Raw genomic sequence first — 15,562 nt, forward strand, 5'->3', positions numbered from 1 at the left:
GTGAGTGTTGGTTATGCAAACTTCTGATTCCCTCCATCTGCACCTGACTTCGAGCACCCTGTTGCCATGATGCCCCAATGGCCATCTGTCAGCAAGCACCCATGGCCCTTTCTGGGCACACACATGGACATTTCACTCAAGGCCACATGTAAGGGCCCTTGCACCATGGGGGGCATGCGATGATCTCTCAAGGCCTCATGTAAGGGCTCTTGCACCATGGGGGGCATGCGATGATCTCTCAAGGCATCATGTTACAGAACTTCCCCTTCTTTCCCCTGCAGTCCAAGCTGGCGGCGAGGCGAAAGGACCAGACTCGAACCGGTGGCGGGCCTCCACAAGTCGTCACTCTGACGGATCTCGAGGAGAGGGTGCACCAGATTCTTGGAGGACGTCTGTCTGGTTCTGTTACCACTGCAGCTGCCGACCCCATTTCCAACAGCGAGGGTAAGGCTCTCTCCTTTTTCAGCTGTTTCCTTCCACTTGGTCCCCCCTCCAGCATGCTTCCTCAGTGTGCAGCCATTTCAGAGCCTTGCCGCAATCTGGCATGCCTTTCCGCCAACCTGTCCTTTTGCTAAAGCCACTCTTCCACCTCCCTGCTTTCAGATGATGCATCACCAACTCGGGCTCAACGCCCTGAAGCTGCCAGTGCCAGTGCCTCCGGAGGCGAGGATCAGGAGGAAGCCGGACCATCCGTTCCAATCTCAGGGGAGCATACACATCTACAGACTGGGGATAGTAGTTCCCTGGAGGGGAGGGGGAGCGGCTCTGAGGATCAGCCAGTTGCCGGAACAAGCGGCATGCAGCAACGCAAGGGGGGTAGGCAAGTTCGGCCACCGTCTCCCCGGAGGGCAAGGCAGGTAGTGATGACTGCTGCACAGAGTGCAGAGGAGGTGCGTCGCCTGGCTGAAATGAGCACCCAGGCCCGGCTCAGGCACACTGAGCTGATGGCTGCAGTGGGGAGGATGCCTCAGTCAATAGATACACTGGCAAAGATTGTGTTGGACTTCGGGGCAACAATGGAGAGGACTCTCCAGGGCTTCGGGGCAACAATGGACAGGACTCTCCAGGGCTTTGGGGCAACAATGGACAGGACTCTCCAGGGCTTCGGGGCAACAATGGAGAGGACTGTCCAGGGCTTCGAGGCCGCTATGGAAAGGACTGTTCAGGGCTTCGGACAATCCCTGGAAAGGCCTGTCCAGGGCTTGTCCGAGGCAGTGGAGCGGTCGGCACCGGCCTTGTCCGAAGCAATGGAAAGAACTGTCCAGGGCTTCTCCGAAGCACTGGCACCTGGCTCACAGGTCCTCACTGCTGCCACACAGTCACTTGCCGGCCTCGTCCACACCCAGATTGAGGCAACGCGAACTCTCACTGCAGCCACCCTATCTGCATCAGCTAGGATCACCCCGGGCCCTTCCAGTCCCATACAAGGCCAGGAATCAGTGGAGTATGCGATTGTGGCGGATGAGCCGAGCCGGTCCCCTCAGAGAGCCAGTGTGTCGTCCGACCATGGTGCAGGTGTCCTCTCTCGGCAGGTGACCATTGCACATGCCAGCGCTGGTACGTCTGCAGTGCAGCTGCCACCACCTGCAAGGCACACTGCTTCCAGCCATGCTCAGATCAAGCATCCTGCGTCCGCACCCTCCAAGCCCAGAGGTCAGCCAGGCCATCCCTCAGGGGCTTCTGCGCTTCCACACAGTCAGCAGGCATCCCCCAGCCTTCGCCCCGCCACTGGGGTTCAATTACGTAGGAGCAGCAGGGAGGGAAGGGGCCGACCGCGAAAGAGAAGTCATTCTCCATCAAGGGGCCAGCAGTAGAGGGAGATGCTGAGACGTTTCTTTGGCCAAATTCAAGGACACCCTCACCTGTTGTAATTGTTGGAAATGGTTTGTTGAGTTTTGCAGCTTTGCCGAAGAGTTAACTGTTATTTTGTTAGTTATGGTTTCTGTTGACATGACATTGTTTTGCTGTAATGAAAGACTTTTGTGACAATAAAGAGAAGTTTTAATGTGCTATGGTGCACGTGACTAATTACAGTGATGCTGGCCTTCAGAGGCTTTCAAACATCCAAAGTGCGCAGGAGTAAAGACACTCATCATTCCGCCAGAGGGGCCTCGAAACGAGTCCTCATGAGCCTCTGACGGATGGCCCTTCCACTTTCAGGAGCCCTTCCATCTTCCTCCACCTCCTCCTCCTCCTCCTCCTTGTCCGCATGCTCCTCCTCCTCCTCCTCCTCCGCCTGCTCTTCCTCCTCCTCCTCCTCCTCCTCCTCCTCGACCGCCTGCTCTGCTGGTCGTTGAGGGACAGCTGGAATTGGCTGGGTGCGTCGAATCGCCAAGTTGTGGAGCATGCAGCAGACGACGACGATGTGACCCACTTGCTCCAGCGAGTACTGCAGGGCTCCCCCCGAATGGTCAAGACATCGGAAACGCTGTTTGAGCACACCAATAGTGTGCTCTACAATGTTCCTGGTCACCTGATGGCTGCTGTTGAACAGCTCTTCTGCTGGGGTGGCGGACACACGGAGTGGTGTCATCAGCCATGGGCAGAGAGGATAGCCCTTGTCCCCAATAAGCCAGCCTCGTGGTCGAGCCGGCCCCTCAAAAAGGTCACAAACTGAGGTCTACCGCAGGATAAAGGCATCGTGGCTGCTCCCTGGGAATTGGGCGTTGACTGCCATGATGATTTGGCAGTGGCCACAGACCAGCTGCACGTTGAGGGAGTGGAACCCCTTGCGGCTGCAGAAGTCCTCAGGATTCTGGAATGGCGCCCTCAAAGCCACGTGTGTACAGTCAATCGCCCCCTGCACCATGGGGAAGTCCGCAATAGCAGCGAAGCCCTGCGCGCGCTCCGCCTGCTTCTCCGGGGTCAGAGGGAAGGTGATGAATTGATGCCTTCGCCTATAAAGGGCAGCTGTAACTTGCCGGATGCAACAGTGGACTGCAACCTGAGAGATATTCGCAATGTCCCCAATGGCTGACTGAAAGGATCCGTTGCCATAAAAATTGAGGGCAACAGTCAGTTTAACGGCCACCGACAGAGAGGTCCTGCACTGTAGACGCGGCTGCAGATCCTCAGCAAGCAGGTGGCACAGCTCAGTAACAACGTCCCTCCCGATTCGGAGCCTTCGCACACACTGCTCCTCCGACATGTCAAGGTATGACACCTGCTGCCTAAAGACCCTCGCAGCATACCCTCGGATTGGCCGACCTCCATTGCCCCTCCTCCTTCTGGCCAATCCCGGCCCTCTCTCCCGCCATCTCTCTGCCCCTTCATAGTGTTCGGCCATGAGGCCGTCGCCCTCCAAAGCATCTCCCATTCCGATGCCAGTTTGTCAAAAGGCTGTTAGGTCTAGTGCTCCAACTGCTCCGGACAGGCTTGAAGGTCCCAAGTACTCTAATGCTAAATTCCAAAAACTCTGCTCCACAGTAGCTCACCAACTCTCTCCAGCAATGATCGCAATGAACAGGCCAAGTGGCTGAAGCTTCTATACTAGAGCTGTCCCCTTTAAATAGCGCCCCCCGACTCCGAGAAGGGCCTGCTAACGCTCCTTCGAACTGTCACTAATAGCGCTAGGCGTAAAGGCTCCGGGCGCCACCCAATATCCGCTCAGGCGCCCCTAAAAGGTGTTGCAAACTGAAATGACGTCATGATCTGCTTGCGCTCGCGGGCGCGCGCAAACACTTAGCGCAGGCGTTAAATGTATAGTCAATATGGGAGTTGTCGCTATCTTCATTGCGCCCGCCCCAACATTGGGTAACGCCCCAATTCTCGGTCTCTTTAGGCGCTAACCGCTGGCGCAAACAACCGAATTTCTAGGCCTTTGAGTCCTCTACACAACTTGCTTTCCCACCCATCTTTGTATCATCTGCAAACTTGGCTACATTACACTCGGCCCCTTCATCCAAGTCATTAATGTAGATTGTAAATAGTTGAGGCCCCAGCACCGACCCCTGTGGCACCCCACTAGTTATCGTTTGCCAACCGGAAAATGATCCATTTATCCCGACTCTCTGTTTTCTGTTAGTTAGCCAATTCTCTATCCATGCTAATATATTACCCCCAATTCTGTGAGCTCTTATCTTATGCAGTAACCTTTTATGTGGCACCTTATCGAATGCCTTCTGGAAATCCAAATACTCTACATCCACTGGTTCACCTTTGTCCACCCTACTCGTTACCTCCTCAAAGAGCTCCAGCAAATTTGTTAAACATGATTTCCCTTTCATAAAACTATGCTGACTCTGCTTGACTGCATTATGCTTTTCCAAATGCCCTGCTACTGCTTCCTTAATGAAGGACTCCAGCATTTTCCCAACGACCGATGTTAGGCTAACTGGTCTATAGTTTCCTGCTTTCTGTCTCCCTCCTTTCTTAAATACAGGTGTTACATTTGCGCTTTTCCAATCCGCTGGGACCTCTCCAAAGTCCAGGGAATTTTGGTATATTGCAACCAATGCATCCACTATCTCTGCAGCCACTTTTAAGACCCTGGGCTGCAGGCCAGCTGGTCCAGGGGACTTGTCTTCTTTTAGTCCCATTATTTTACCAAGTACTATTTCCTTAGTGATAGTGATTATCTTTAGTTCCCCCCTCCCTGTGGCCCCTTGATTATCCATTATTGGGATGTTGTTAGTGTCTTCTAACGTGAAGACAGATACAAAATATTTGTTCAGAATATCCCACACCATCTCAGACCATCCCACACCAGCTCAGACCATCCCACACTATCTCAGACCATCCCACACCATCTCACACCTGGAAGGAAACTAGAAAGGAAGAAAAAGATGGAGAATGAAAAAGAAGAGTTTGGGAGAAAAAGAAGCTGAAGAGAAGAAAAAGAGAGACAGAATTAGATGAAGGGAGATAGAGTGAGTAACAGAAACATAGAGACAACAGAGACAGGTAAGAGAGAGGCCATACTCTCTGATTAACAAAAGATCCACTAGTTCTTGTTCAAATTGTTGAAGGTCTACCATTTTGCTTTAGGCGACGTCTGATGATGGTATATGGTTTATATTAGAGGTGCTTCCAGTCTTTGAAGATGCTTTTGACATCATTTAGGGTTATTTTATAAGCCTGATGTTTGTAGATTTATTTTTTTATATTCACCTATCCACAAACCCAATCCCGACATTTGAACCTCTTGTCATTAATATCCACATATCTAGCATGTGATTGCTTCTTCATGTAGCCTCCTCCCTATGACCCTGGCGGTCTGTATACCTGTTCCTTTCTGCCAGGTCCCTGCCCACTTGCCTAATTCTGTGTTTATGTACTTCTGTCTGATTGAGAACATTGGATATGCTATTCCAATGTCCCGAGTGATTTCATTATAGTGTTTTAACAGAGAAGCATAAAAAATAAATGTGAAAAAAAGTTTTTCATTACTGAGGAATGAACAAGAGTGATCAAGTCCTATGTGGATTTATACAACAAATTAGTTTACTCTAATTTCTAAAGGAAAATGCGTCTTGTGTGTTAACATTGATAAATATTGTATAATTTGCTCAGTAATGTGTTAGATTAAGGACTCAAGTGCAGATACAAACTGGGAAATGCTGTTCTCTTTAATTTAGTTCAGAAATTCTTAATTCGCAGTGAGGCAGCTTTTAAAAATGCTAGAAGTACACACAACACTGAGCAGCTTAACAAGGTAGCATTCACAATGTACTTCTAAAGACAAAACAAGGAAAGAGGTGCATCACTGAATTACTTCTTGAGGCTAAAATCAGGATGTCTTACGGAGGATTTTAACAGGCAGTAATAGACATGTATCATATTTACTGAATCCATTATTTTCAGCTGCAACTGCGTCAGCACTAAAGCTGAACTCAATGCTCTTGCACTGCAATAAAACTAGAAAGGGAACCACGTGATCAGGCAAGATAGATGAGTGATCTTGTTTACAGCAGCTTGCCCTAGTAACTAACCCAGCAACTTTGTTTCCTTGTTTCAACTAATTTCACAGCTGACTGCACCGTAGAAGTCTCATCACTTTTTGAGCTTTTATTTCATGTTCAGAATAAACCAGCCTGTCTGAACTTGTGAAATCTGCTGATTGTCCCAATCAATTGATGGTGCTTGGGGGCAGAGTTACATAGGGTGATTCTATTTAAATCAATTACTGTAAAAACTACACAGATGAAAGAGGCCAAGTGAGTAATTAGAGGATGATTTATTTTGCTGTAACTTGTCTCAACCTTGAATAGTGTGCATGTTAAACTGCTCAAAATGTCTCAGTGGTACACTGCTGATAAAGCTAGATAATCTGGAAAGTAATTTCTAACTCAGGTTATATTTTGTTTCTGCACAAATGGGAACATTTCCTGTATCTGAAACGTTGGATATCTCACCGAGGCTTCTGAAAACTGGGACAACTCAATTAGTTCATCAGAGATGACGCGGAAGTGACAGATGGGAACTTGCTCCAGTAACTAGCTTTCCTGGTGTCAAAGACATTGGGAACTGAGAGGTAAACTGAAATAGCGCACTGTCCTGTCACAACCAGAAACTGGTTTCAAATCCAGCACAGACTGATTCAGTGAAAGTTACCTCTCTTTGCTAAATGCAATGGTCCTAAATTTGGACAGCTTCAGTCCAGTTCCAAGTCGATACGAGTCCATAAAACAGACATTTTTTTGCCATTTGTAGTATGAGTGAGATCATAAAGATTCCTTTTATGGGAAAATGGAAAAGTTGCCGAGAGTGTTTTTGTGAAACTGAATTAAAGCAGATTGCTGTGCAGTGTATGGAAACCTTTATCTTGCAATAACTCCCTTGCATATAACCCAAGCCATTATTGACCTGGGAGTGCTTGGTACAGTTGTTGTCATTTCCATTCTTATCCCACCTGCTCCCATGGAGTTTAATAATGTAATTCGATCTCTATTTCTGTCTTGGAAGCTCCCAATTCTGTTCTTAAAAGCTCAAGTAGTATGAAATTTCATCCATTACAGAGGCAGCCCGCTGAGAACGTAAATTAAAAACAACAGCAAAGCAGGAATAGGTTGCAGCCATCCTCTTAATACTGGTTTGCAGCTGGCCAGCAAACCTGAGCCAAACTATGAATATTCATGATTTAGAGATCTGACAAATGAATTGCTTTTTGTTATCAAAAGACATAGAGGCACAGGAGAAGGTGCAAACTTTGTTTTTACTAGAATGATAGCAGAACTGAGAGGTTAAACCTATTGGGAAAGATTGCACAAGCTGGGGCTCTTTTCTCTAGAAAAGTGAAGACTGAGGGGTGACCCGATAGAGGTCTTTAAGATTATGAAGTGTTTGATAGGGTAGACGTAGAGAGGATGTCTCCACTTGCGGGCAAGGTGGTTAGAATGTGGAGTTCGCTACCACAAGTTGTAGAAGCGAATAGCATAGATGTATTTAAGGGGAAGCACATGAAGGAGAAAGGAATAGAAGGATATGTTGATGGGGTTAGATGACGCGTGGGAGGAGGCTCGAGTGGAGCATAAACACCGGCATGGGCCTGTTGGGCTGAATGGCCTGTTTCTATGCTGTAAATACTTTGTAAAATGTATTAAAAGTAAAATACCTAAAAGCCAATACCACTCAGCATAACTAGACCCATGGTTTGTCAGTAAACCTCTAGGTAAGGCTTGACATTACATATTTCTGTATGAAGTATACTGAACCACACGTTCTGTGTTTATAAACATCTGATTGCATGTTGCAACCATAGAACATTGAATTAAATAAACAAATTGCCATCTGATTAGTACCCGGGGGCCTCAGAACATGGGTGAGTAGTTACATAAGGACTTAAGAAATAGGAGCAGGAGTAGGCCATTTGGCCCCTCAAGCCTGCTCCGCCATTCAACAAGATCATGGCTGATCTTCTACCTCAAATCCACCTTCCCGCACCATCCCCAAATCCCTTAGTTCCCAAAAATTTATCGACCTCTGTCTTGAATATACTCAACGACTGAGCATCCACAGCTCTCTGGGGTAAAGAATTCCAAAGATTCACAACCCTCTGAGTGAAGAAATTTCTCCTCATCTCAGTCCTAAATGGCCGACCCCTTATTCTGAGGCTGTGACCCTGTGTTCTAGATTTGCCAACCGGGGGAAAAAAATTCTCAACATTAACCCTGTCAAGCCCCTTAAGAATTTTATATATTTCAATTAGATCACCTCTCATTCTTCTAAACTCTAAGGAATATAGGCCTAGTCTACTCAATCTCTCCTCATAGGGCAATCCCCTCATCCCAGGAACTAGTCTAGTGAACCTTCGTTGCACTCTCTCTAAGGCAAGTATGTCTTTCCTTAGGTAAGGAGACCAGAACTGTACACAGTACTCCAGGTGTGGCCTCACCAATGCCCTGTATAATTGCAGTAAGACTTCTTTACTCTTATACTCTAATCCCTTTGTAACAAAAGCTAACATACCATTTGCTTTCCTAATTGCTGTACCTACAAGGTAACTTTCAGTGATTCATGTACAAGGGCACCCAGGTCCCTCTGAATGCAAACATTTCCCAGTCTCTCACTATTTAAAAAATATTCTGCTTTTCTGTTTTTCCCACCGAAGTGGATAACTTCACACTTCCCCACATTGTATTCCATTTGCCATAAGAACATAAGAACATAAGAAACAGGAGCAGGAGTAGGCCAATCAGCCCCTCGAGCCTGCTCCACCATTCAATAAGATCACGGCTGATCCAATCTTGGCCTCAACACCACTTTCCCGCTCTCCCCCCGTACCCCTTGACCCCCTTGTAGTTCAAATGTCTGTCAATCTCCGCCTTGAATATATTCACTGACTCCGCCTCCACCGCTCTCTGGGGTAGAGAATTCCAAAGATTCACGACCCTCTGAGAGAAGAAATTCCTCCTTATTTCCGTCTTAAATGGGCGACCCCTTATTCTGCAACTATGCCCCCTAGTTCTAGATACCCCCACTAGGGGAAACATCCTCTCAGCATCCATCCTGTCAATCCCCCTCAGAATCTTATATGTTTCAATAAGTTCACCTCTCATTCTTCTAAACTCCAATGAGTATAGGCCCAACCTGCTCAACCTTTTGTCATACGTCAACCCCTTCATCCCAGGAATCAACCTAGTGAACCTTCTCCAATGCAAGTATACCCTTCCTTAAATATGGAGACTAAAACTACACAGTACTCCAGGTGCGGTCTCACCAGTGTATTGTAAAGTTGCATCAAAACTTCCCTACTTTTATACTCTATCCCCCTTGCAATAAAGGCCAACATTCCATTAGCCTTCCTACTTACTTGCTGTACCTGCATGCTAACTTTTTGTGTTTCTTGTACTAGGACCCGCAGATCCCTTTATACCACAGCATTTTGTGGTTTCACTCCATTTAAATAATAACTTGCTTTTTCATTCTTCCTTCCAAGGTGGATAACCTCACATTTTCCCACATTATGCTCCATCTGCCAAAGTTTTGCCCACTCACTTAACCTCTCTATATCCCTTTGCAGACTCTATGGGCTGGATTTTGTCAATGGGGACGTGATGGAGGCGGGACTCCCACTTTTTGGGCTGTAGTCCCGCCTCCATCGATTTGTGGCCAACCCACATGCTTTTCCCTTGATTGACCTTGTTGAGCCCACCCAGCGGGCTCAGCAGGCCAATTAAAGGACACCCAGTTACAGGTGATGTCAGGGATTGACATTTCATCTGTCAAGAGCTTTTGACAGATGAAATATCAGCGTTTGACAGCTCTGTGAAGCTGTCAAACACTGACAATCTGACTTCTAACTTGAGTCCTTCTCCACAGACTCAGTTAAAAATCTCTCCAGAACAGAAAGCAGAAGGCTGCAGCTTTTGACAGCTCGCGGCCATTCTGCTTTCTGTGCCGGTGAGATGAGGGACTCCCGAGACCTGAAGGAAGGAAACCTGCATTAGTAAGTAAAGGTAAGTAAAACTTATTTAAACACTTTACACGCACCAAGCATATTTACCTCTGCACTCATGCACCCATCACTCACCTGAACACCGGACATCTCGAACCCTCCAAGCCCTTCAGCCCGACAGTCCGCCTCGCTAACTCGGCGTGGTTTGGAGCCGTCGGGAATCCCACACTTCAGGGCTAAAAATAGGGATTAGGCCAAAAACTGCCTGTTAACTACCTGTTAGCAGGCAGTTAATTGGCACTAATCCCCTTCCTGCCTCGGGGAGGCGGCTCCCAGCACAGGTCGGGTACCCGCCTCCTGGGAAACAGGCATGGAGGCGGGTTGGGGCGGGAAGGGTTCATGCCCCCTGATTCTGCAATTTTCCCCCCACTCCCGCCTCTAAACCCACCTCCACGGGGCTTGGAAATTCGAGCCCTTTGTGTCCTCCTCACAACTTGCTTTCCCACCTATCTTTGTATCATCAGCAAATTTGGCTACAGTACACTCGGTCCCTTCATCCAAGTCATTAATATAGATTGTAAATAGTTGAGGCCCCAGCACTTATCCCTGTGGCACCCCACTAGTTACAGTTTGCCAACCTGAAAATGACCCATTTATCCCGACTCTCTGTTTTCTGTTAGTTAGCCAATCCTCTATCCATGCTAATATATTACACCCAACCCCGTGAGCTCTTATCTTGTGTAGTAACCTTTTATGTGGCACCTTATCGAATGCTTTCTGGAAATCCAAATACACTACATCTACTGGTTCCCCTTTATCCACCCTGTTTGTTCCATCCTCAAAGAACTTTAGCAAATTTGTCAAACACGATTTCCCTTTCATAAAACCATGTTGACTCTGCTTGATTGTCATGTTGCCATGTTCTTGCCCACTCAGTTAACCTGTCTATATTTCTCTGCAGCCTCTTTGCATCCTCCTCACAGATTACTTTCCCGTCTAACTTTGTATCATCAACAAACTTGGATACATTACACTCAATCCCTTCATCTAAGTCATTAATATAGCTTGTAAATAGCGGAGGCCCAAGCACTGATCCTTGTGGTACCCCACTAGTTACAGCCAGCCAACCCAAAAAAGCCTCATTTATTTCTACTCTCTGCTTTTTGTCCATTAACCAATCCTCAATCCATGCTAATATATTACCCCCAATCCCATGATTCCTAATTTTGTGTAATAACCTCTTGTGTGGCACCTTATCGAATGCTTTTTGAAAATCCAAATACACTACATCCACTGGTTCCCCCTGATCCATCCAATTAGTTACATCTTCAAAAAACTCTATCAGATTTGTCAAACACGATTTCCCTTTCATAAAAGCATGTTGACTCTGCCTAATCATATTACGATTTTCTAAGTGCCCTATTACCATGTCCCTAATAATAGATTCTAGCATTTTGCCTACTACTGATGTCAGGCTAACTGACCTATAGTTCCCCGTTTTTTCTCTTCCTCCTTTCTTAAATAGCGGGGTTATGTTTGCTACCTTCCAATCCTTGGGGACCATTCTAGAATCTAGGGAATTCTGGAAGATTAATACCAGTACATCCACTATCTCTGCAGCTACCTCTTTTAAAACCCTAGGATGCAGGTCGTCGGGTCCAGAGGATTTTTCACCACTTAGTCCTATTAATTTCTCCAGTACTATGCCTTTACTTATTTCTTTAAGTTCCTCATTCTCTCTAGACCCTCGGTTCCCCATTATTTCTGGAATTTTTTTGTGTCTTCTACCGTGAAGACAGATACAAAGTATTTGTTTAATGTCTCTGCCATTTCCTTATTGCCCATTATAATTTCTCCTGTCTCTGCCTCTAATGGGCCCACATTGACTTTCACTAATCTCTTCCTATTTACATACCTATAGAAATGTTTACAATCTGTTTTTATGTCTCTTGCTAGTTTACTCTCATATTCTTTTTTCTCTTTCTTTATCAATTTCTTGGTCCTCTGCTGAATTCTAAAATCCTCCCAATCCTCAGGCTTACTACTTTTTTGGCAACATTATAAGCCTTTTCCTTTGATCTAATACTATCTTTAACTTCTCTTGTTAGCCACGGTTGGACCACTTTTCCCGTGGAGTTTTTGTGCCTTAAAGGAATGTATATTTGTTGTAAATTATGTATTGATTCTTTAAATGCTAGCCATAGCTTTTCTACCATCATACCTTTTAATGTAGTTTCCCAATGTACCTTATACACTCGCCCTTCATACCTACATAGTTTGCTTTGTTTAGATTTAAGACCCTAGTTTCAGACTTAACTAAATCACTTTCAAACTCAATATAAAATTCTATCATGTTATGGTTACTCTTCCCTAAAGGTCCCTTTACTACAAGGTTATTAATGATCCCTTTCTCATTGCACAATAGTAGATCTAAAATAGCCTGTTCCCTAGATACTGATCTAGAAAACTATCTTGTATACATTTCATGAACTTGTCCTCCACACTAATATTGCAAATTTGATTTGCCCAGTCTATATGTAGATAAAAGTCCCCATGATTACTGTATTACCCTTGTTACATGCGCCTCTAGTTTCCTGATTTATACTCTGCCCTACATTACAACTACTGTTTGGGGGCCCTATAAACAACTTCCACCAATGTTTTCTGCCCCTTGCTGTTTCTTAGCTCCACCCAAACTGATTCTACTTCTTGATTTTCCGAGCCAAGATCCTTTCTCTCTACTGTCTTTATCCCATCCTTTATTATCAGGGCTACCCCTCCTCTTTTTCCATTTTGCCTATCTCTTCTAAAAGTTAAGTATCCTGGAATATTTATTTCCCAACTTTGGTCACTTTGTAACCACGCCTCCGTAATGGTTATTAGATCAAATCTATTAATTGCTATCTGCGTTATTAATTCACCTATTTTGTTGCGAATGCTTCGCACATTCAGTTACAGTGCCTTTAGTTTAGTCACTGTTGCCCTATTACCTTTGTTACTTTCTCTGTCCCTTCCTGACCCACTCTGCTTATTTTTACCCAAAACTCTGCTCTGCTCTAGAGCTTTGACATTTCTCTCGCTGCTTTTAAATTTACTCTTTCCTGAATCCTCCCACCCCCCCCCTTCATTAGTTTAAAGGCCTGTCTACTGGCCTAGTTATTCGATTCACCAGGACACTGGTTCCAGCCCAGTTTAAGTGGAGCCCATACCAACGGAACAGCTCCCTCTTTCCCCAGTAGTGGTGCCAGTGGCCCATGAAGCAAAACCTCTGCCTCCCAAGCCACTCTTTCAGCCATGCATTTAACCTTCTAATCTGCTTATCCCTATGCCAATTGGCACATGGCTCAGGTAACAATCCAGAGATTATTACATTTGAGGTTCTGTTTTTTAATTTGGACCCCAACTCCTCAAACTCTCTCAGCAGAACCTCATTTCTAGTTCTACCTATGTCGTTGGTTCCTACTTGGACCACGACAACTAAATCCTCCCCTTCCCACTCCAAGTTCTTCTCCAGCTGCGAGCAGATGTCTTTAACCCTGGCACCGGGCAGGCAACACAGCCTTTGGTACTCCCTGTCGTGGTTGCAGAGAACAGTATCTATCCCCCTGACTATACTGTCGCCTACCTCTACCACATTCCTTTTTACTCCCCCCATACTTGAATGGCTTCCTGTACCATGGTGCTGTGGTCAGTTTGCCCATCCTCCCTGCAGTCCTTGTCCTCATCCATACAAGTAGCAAGTTCCTCATACCTGTTGGACAAGATCAAGGGCTGAGGCTCCTCCATCACTACATCCTGGGTCCCCTTACCTTCCTGACTCGCAGTCACACCCTCCTGTCTCCGACCATTGACTAACTCTAAAGTATTACTTAACCCAAGGGGTGTGACTGCCTCCTGGAACAAAGTGTCCAGGTAACTCTCCCCCTCCCTGATGCATCGCAAGGTCTGCAGCTCGGACTCCAGCTCAACAACTCTGAGCCGAAGTTCCTTGAGCTGCAGACACTTACCGCAAATGTGGTTACTCGGGATCTCTTTGGTCTCCACCAACTCCCACATGCTGCAGTTATGACACACCACCTGCCCTGCCATCTCTATCTTATCTTATTTTATTTATATAATTAGTTGCAGTTTTTATTCAAACGATTATTTTTAGTTTTCATTTTAGTTTTAATCAGTTAATTTTGTTTAAGTTATGAATTCAATAAAGTTATAGTAGTTAATACTCTCCCAGTTCTGAAACCTAGAGAGCAAAAGAGCTGTAATACTCACTAACCAATCACCTACCTGCTGTCCTGTGACGTTACTCCTTTTTTGTTGTTTTTGAATTTGAATGTCCCTCCGCCCCTCCTCTCGCTGCCGCTCAGAGCCGCTCTGCCCGAGGCCTTCTCTCCTGCTGTTTTTGTGCCGTCGGTCCTCCTCTCGCTGCCACTCAGGTTGCATATTAATTTTTTTGGGCTTTGGCGATTAAGCAAAACGGGTGATAACGAATCAGCAGCCTGTTTTACACCCCGCCCGATTTTCTTTTCCATTCAGCGGGATGTAAAATCTGCTGTTGAATCACTATCATCCATTTTGTACTACCGGCAAAGACCAATTTCACTCCCAATGTTCCTTTAAATCTGTAATATTAGCAAATTAAGGCTAAAAAGCCTTGCACCATATCTGTTACTTGTGAATGACTCGTTGCCCAATAACCGCTGGTATAAATGGAAGCCACAGTCTACTGTGTTCTTGTGTCAGTATAAAAGTGAAAGGGTCCATTTAACCCCCAGTAGGTATTGGGCGCTCACAGGCCTATATTTGAGGCCCAATGTATTTTAACACCTGGGCCTCGCCTGCCTGTCCGCCTGAAATGGCTGGAGAGTGCCAACTGACAGGTGGGCGGAAGAGGAAGCTCGGGTGGCCAATGTTGCCGGCTAGCTCCAAAGGATGGCTCGTCAGCAAGCAAGTAGGTTGCAGGAAGGGGGTTTCAAGAGGGACTTTTGTAAGAGAAGGAGTGGGAGTTGAGGGCAGGGCTGGCCATGACTTTCCTTGTGGGGCCCAGAGGAGCACTCCTGCTCTTTGTGGACCCACAGAGGGAAAGTTTTTCACTATCCTTTGAGGGTTTCGTCACCCTTACCAACAGCTGCTAACCTGCCTTTACCTGGCAGGAATGACACAGCGCCTTCCCCGCTTAGACCCGGGTTAAAATGCACAAATTGATGTAATAGGATCCCAATTTGCATGAATTCATGAGGCTTCTGCGTGCTACCTGCAAGTGCTACAGCCATCTAACTGTAGTCAGCAGCTAAAATGGTGGTTAACCTGATTCCCGTGGCAATGGGCCAGTAAACCTTCAAGAATGGGTATGGTAGCATAGTGCTAATGTTACTGGACTAATAACTCAAAGATGCGAGTTCAAATCCCACCATGGCAGTTTATGAATTTGAATTGAGTTTAATAAAAAAAAAATAAAGCTGGTATCAGTAAAAGTGACCATGAAGCTATTGGACTGTCATAAAAACCCAACTGGTTCACTAATGTCCCTCAGGGAATGAACCCTGCTGACCTTATCCGGTCTGGCCTATATGTGACTCCAATCCCACACCAATGTACAGGAAACTCTTGTTTAAATGGCACCTAAATTATCCGGAATTCTCTATTAACCGGCAAAATTCATACTCCGAAAACAACACCTCAATAACCAGAAATGTTGCCGAGTCCGAGTCTCCCATGGTGGCCGAGTTA

The sequence above is a fragment of the Somniosus microcephalus genome, chromosome 11 (assembly GCF_052327205.1).
Source record: "Somniosus microcephalus isolate GS21.2 chromosome 11, FLI_Smic_1.0, whole genome shotgun sequence".
Taxonomy (NCBI): Eukaryota; Metazoa; Chordata; class Chondrichthyes; order Squaliformes; family Somniosidae; genus Somniosus; species Somniosus microcephalus.